The following is a 6000-nucleotide window of genomic DNA, read 5'->3' as shown; positions in this document are numbered from 1 at the left end:
ACACCAGGGGTTGTCAACCTGGTCCCTACTGTCCACTAGTGGGCGTTTCAGGATTCTAGGTGGGCAGTAGGGGGTTCTACGGCACAAGCTGAATCCTCCTTCTATTGAGCACTGGTGGGCGGTAAGGAAATTTTACCATCAAGAAAGATGCATTAGTGGACAGTAGGCATAAAAACGTTGACTACCCCTGGTTTACACGGTATCATAGATATGAATTGTCCAAGCATGAAACCTAACATAAAAACTTGGCATCATTGAAACTGGACCTAAATTAGTTTTTTGATACTACCTTTTTGAAACCTTTTTAAAACTACAGTACCGTATAAAGGCTATGTATTAAGCTCAAGAAGCACTATTCTCTTCTAATTGAGGAGCTCCACCTCCAGGGGTGTAAAATAGGGCTGCCATATGTCCAGATTTTCCTGGATATTGCTGGGATTTCAAAGGATTTCAACAACTTTTGGGGTGTCCTGGTTTTTACCTTTTGAAATATGGCAACCCTGGAAATATTCTTCTGACTGAGGGAAGTCCCACCTTCAGAGCTGTCTTCCTCAACTTTCAAGCTTTGAGACAGGTTTGGGGTGTTGCTTTCAGGGAGCACCAAGGGGGCACTAAGGGGGAAGAAGCGGGTAAGCCCTTTTGTGCAAGTGGAAGGTCTCACACAGGGCTTGTGCTGATGGGGTTCCTTAAATGAATCCCACCCAATAGCTTTAATCTCTGACAACCCTCCAGATGTTGTTTGGTTCTGGCTCCTATTGTCCCCAGCCAGCATGGCCAGTCCTCAGGGATGAATGGAGTTGTAGTTCAGGAACATCTGCAAGGCCACAGGTCTCTCAATCCCACTTTAATGCATTCTGGTATATAAACATTTCTTACTCCATTAATAATTTGATTATTTCAAAGTGCTAGAAAGAGCAGTGCTAAGCTGTTCAGTGCCATTTTCAGGGCTCAGAGGTGCCATTTTTTCCACTTCTATTGTCAAGTAATTTACTACGTGGAGGGGAAACAACAACATAACATGAGTCAATGTGAAAACACAACATAAATGTCAAGCTATGCAGTAAGCTCTGGTATTACAGTTTGCAGTCATTAAGCTACAAATCACATATCAGCACTGTTTTTTATGCATCTTTGTTTCACTACAATTATATGTCCTGGGAAGCAACTGACAAGATTGAGCATACTGCAAAATAACAGATGTGCAGTCCTCACACATGACAATTTACATACCAATAGCTTGTTTCCCTGTATGGAAGTGCCAGGGTCAGTATCACAATGCTGTTGGAATCAGGATTGGATTGGCAGGTGGTGACACAAGAGTAAGAAGAAGAAATTGGGGTGGGGGCTAAATGGTGGGAACCTGAGTCAGAGGAATGGGGAATATTCCCTTTTCACCCTAACTTCAGCCACTTCAGAAGGGGGAGTGGGGGTGCTGGCTCTGCTCCCCTCCACACTTTCCTCCCCAGCAGAGAGCCTCAGAGGAGGCTAGGGAGGGCTTGGAGCAGCCAAGGGAAGAGGAGGAACTGGAGGCAGCAGCAACTAAACAGGAGCCTGAAAAGGGAGGTTCAGTTTTGTCACCTTGGACCAGTGACTGCCTTCTCAGATGGGAGCAGACTCCCCTCCCCTCAAAGGCGTGTGCATTTGCAATCCTGACATTTGCACAAAGTCAGCGAGTTTCACATCTAGGCACACCACATCTTTAAAAGCTGTTGGAACATCTTCATTGTTTCCATCCAGTTCTGAACTTCTGGCCCCTGTTCTTCACCTCCTAAACCAAGACGCCTGAGCCTTGTGTCTGCTACTGAGCATGTACCATGATTTGCCTGAATAAATATCTATTTCTTACTTACAAGTAAAAGTCTCTGCTTGTGTGTTTGGGTTGGGAAAGATACCTGTCTTTCGGTTTGCAGATTGTTTCAAGGAGTGTGAATTAGATAGTTTCTCATTAAAATGCAAACAAAATTGAATTTCTCCTCCATCCCTACATCTATGGGGGTGTATGGCAACTTCAGGTGGGTTCCTGGACCTATCCTTTGAACTACGGTATTTATTCTGAAGAGGGACATGATCAAGGGAGCTGACACAGCTTCTTACAATGGGAGAAGGTACCTGCCATGAATAAGCCCCCAGCTCCACTGTGCCAGAGGTCCATCGGGACTGCTTTGAATATTTTACAACTTCCTTGAATTATTAACTATACGTTACTGACTTAATTGAGGGGGGAGTGGCTGCGGTTCCCTCGGGACATGTTGGTGGGGGGTCTTGAAGACAGCTAATGTGTCTGAGGCCCATGAATAAAGGATGGCAGTGCTGTGTGATGAGGTGTTGGTGATGGCCCCACTCCCCCATGCTAAAAGGGAATTGGGACAGGGAACCAAAAGGGCAAGGAGACACCAGCTGCTGTGACAGAGGAGAATGGAACTATATCAAGCCATCTGCTTCCTCCCTCTTTCTGTGATGCAATTAGATATTTGGTCCAATGGTGGGGAAGGGAGAGAACTCCTGAATATGTTAGCTGATGGATTTGAAATGGTGGTGAGGTGCATATGTGTGTGTGTTTGTGAAGAGAGGAACCAAAGCGCACCACAGGAGGCCATTGTCCTTTGTTTCAACTTTGGTATCGTGCTTCACCTCTCAGATGCGAGTTCGATGCTCAGTTTGGGGAAATGAAGGAGGCACAGCTTGAGTCTTGCAGTCTATGGAGAGTCGTGGATTTTGTCCCTCAAAGACACTTTCCCTTCATGGTTTCATCACAGAGAGGGAATATATATCTGTGCCTATCTGCCCCAATGAATCACTTTTGGGGTTCTAAGTGCTGAGGGGGTGGGTGGGTCTTGAATGGCAGCCTCCTTAATCTCTTGCATCACAAGCATTCTGGGCCTTTATCCAGTCAGTCAGGCTAGGCTCCATGCCGCAAGGGTGACCTCTACACTGCAGCGCTATCTTGAGTACTCTCTGCTTGCCCCACAGCCTGAAGATTGTCTGCTGACCTCCCAAAGCAATGGAGAGGCACCGTGCCCTATAAATCCCTTCCCTTTGGTTTGGGCTAGTCTGGCAGCCTGAGCAGCTTGTCGTACTGAGTAGCAATGCAGGACCCCCTCAAAGACGCCTCATCGCACCTCTCCAGACTGGTATTTGACCTCCAGCCTGCCCATAACTATGTCTTCTGCTCCCTCCAGCCCTTAGTTTCCTGATAACCTTGTCCGGTTCGTGACCTTCAGCCTATTCAGGATTAGGCCTTCCTCCTCTGGCTCATGTGGCCTCTGTCAGAACCTTTCCCTGTGGCAGCCTGTCACAAGCTAGGCCTCAAGCCTGACATTTCCCAGTTCCTGGATGCGACAGCTGATGAAGAAGCACACTTTTAACCCAATAACATCTACTGACTTTTCTCCCAGAGAAGATTTGATAAGAGATTTGATCTGGTTTTACAAGGACCAAAGCGGGTGAGTACGAGAGGAAGCTTCTGCTGGAAGATGGCTCTGCAACACGGGTGGGAGAATCCATTGGCTGGGGAGAATTGGCTGCTCGACAGAGGGGAATTAACCAGACCAGCTCTGAAATGTCAGAACAAACTCTCTGTTCAACGTCTGGAAGATTAGTATTGTGCAAATGAATAGGTGGATTTTGCAAACTTTGCCATGAAAGGTGGAAGGTCCTCCATCTTTACCGAAAAGAGATGGTATTGAAATTTCTGCCTTGGATCTTCCTTCCTTCCTTCCTTCCTTTCTTTCTTTCTTTCTTTCTTTCTTATAGGAAGGCAGGATAGAATTGTCAAAAATAACTGCAATGTGTTATATATTGGTGGGTGGGGGGTAAGGAAAACAAATGTATGAATACAAAATAAGGAGGGCTGTTTAAGCTGTAGTTCTGTTCTACTAAAAACAACAACACAAAAACCTCTAAGGGGTTACAGCGGATCATAAGAGCATCTCTCCACTACCCTGCGGCCACCCTGGAGCTCCTGAAACTTCACTGCCACCACGCTGCACCATCCCAGTCCCTGCGAGCCCAGCACCACTTCTGCTGGGAAGACATCAATGATTGCCCCCCTCCCAGCTACTGCTGTGTTTCAGACATAGGGAAATAAATTGCAATAGACTTGAAGAGTATGCAAAGGTAATACAGAAATGTTTCGGAATGCATGATATCCAAGGAAATGCTGAGGGAATATGGCATTTTTGGCTTAGGAACAATACTTCAAATACTTCAGGGTGCTCAATGGATTCCATGTACATTATGCTAGCAATCATTCTCTGCATTCAAACAGAGTTCTCAATTGTCTCCAACAGGGATGCATGAGAACTTCAGTTTGGTCTACGTACTATTCTTTGAAATTCATACTTCTCCAAATTTTGTGATGCAACTTTCCAACCAAAATATGCACGAATATGCATATGTGAAAGTGTGTATGTTAGTGGAAATAACATACAAAAATGCATTATATTTGGGGAGAGAAATTGCTTGCAAAAATGTTTATATTAGGAAAAATGCATACGAAATGTATATATTGGGAGAAATGCTCGATAAAATGCTGATGAACTTTTGTAAGAACTTTAAAAGAAATCAATTGATGTGGAAGTGTGGTGGACTGAAGATAGGAAAAATAAGAAACCAAATCTAATGCATCCACCCCTAGTAGTCTGCTTAAGAAAATAAAATTATTATATTTATTATTCAAGGTCAACAGCAGCCAGAGCATGTGTTCTGTGAAGTAATTACGGCAACGTGCGGTACTGACTTTGGGCACCCACAGTGGGGGGCCCAAGTTGGCACCCCTGCCTGGGACACAGTGCCCTGTAAAACTAGAGGCAAGACCAAGGCCACATCCACACCATACATTTAAAGCACAATTATACCTCCTTAACAAGTGTGGCATCCCCAAAAGAATCCTAGGAACTAGTTAGTTAAGGGTGCTGAGAGATGTTAGGAGACCCAGTTCCCCTCACAATAGGGGTTTCCTAACACCTCTGATCACCCTTAACAAACTTCCGTTCTTAGGGTTCCTTGAGGAAAACTATGACTGTGGTATAATAGTGTTTTATATTTATATATGGTGTTTTATATGGTGCAGATGTAGCCTGACTAATAGGTAGGGTCTAAGTCAAATATCAGATGACTGGATGGCTCCAATATCAGCCTGAAGTCTACTGAGAGCTGAAATATTGCCATCAGGATGTATGTACTGTAGCCTCGACCTCCCTGGATTTGATCAGCCTCTGCTTTTGAGCAAGGCTGGCATCCCTGCTGCTGCCTCAGAATCTGGCATGGTGGTGAACACAGGATGCCCAGAACTAAAGGAATTTCCATAGAGGATTCATCTACATCTGTGGTTGTTGGCAATATAACATTACCGGAAGAGGAGGTAGAGAAGACATGGCTCCTTGGAATTTATCCTCTCCTCCTCTATGTCTGAGAAAGTTTTTGTAACAGGGGTTGCCTCTGTGGCTGCTTCCTGAGATGGCCCAGTGAGAGGATCCCCCTTATTATGATGGTCCCTGATGTCCTAGGATTCCTCTTCTGATGCAGATGCAACATGATGACAAGATTCTGGAAGACAAGATGAAAGCAAGTGCTCCCCAGTTGCATTTTGTGCACAGCCACCAGCCAGGAGAATGCATCATGACATTTGGCTGTTAATATGCAATAAAACAATCTTTGTAAATTTCATTAAAATTGGGTTAAGATAAAAATATGCCAGACAGAACACAGCCAATAGAACCTTAATTGGCTCCTTCCCAGAGGAGAGCTGTGCTCCATTTTCAGTGTTTTTGCCACCAGGACCTACAGAAACAACCACAGTTCTTGTGGCTCCAGAGAAGAACTGTGGCCATGGAGACCCTCCCAAAGGCACCCCCACAAACACCTCCAGTCCTGAAGCCAATGAAACTTGGCTGCTTATGTATCCATTTTGAAAGCCTATCAATATCTTCCACTGGCCTAGAATGGTTGGTTGTTTATCAGGAAAACTGAAAAATCCATCCTGACAACTGTAATGTTTAC

At 45.0% G+C, this 6000-nt stretch overlaps 1 long non-coding RNA gene across 1 annotated transcript in view; it reads left to right on the top strand.

Annotated features, from left to right (window-relative positions):
• Positions 1 to 642: 642 nt before the first annotated feature.
• Positions 643 to 6000, top strand: part of LOC309335330 — a 75770-nt gene continuing 70412 nt past the window's right edge. Inside the window, exon 1 of the long non-coding RNA XR_014153451.1 lies at positions 643 to 3443. This is a non-coding gene — a long non-coding RNA (uncharacterized lncRNA). The remainder of the gene's footprint in view (positions 3444 to 6000) is intronic.

The sequence above is a fragment of the Podarcis erhardii genome (assembly GCF_964252035.2).
Source record: "Podarcis erhardii genome assembly, chromosome: 2".
NCBI lineage: Eukaryota > Metazoa > Chordata > Lepidosauria > Squamata > Lacertidae > Podarcis > Podarcis erhardii.
The sequence above is the reverse complement of the archived record's forward strand: the minus strand, read 5'-3'. Positions and strand labels throughout refer to the sequence as shown.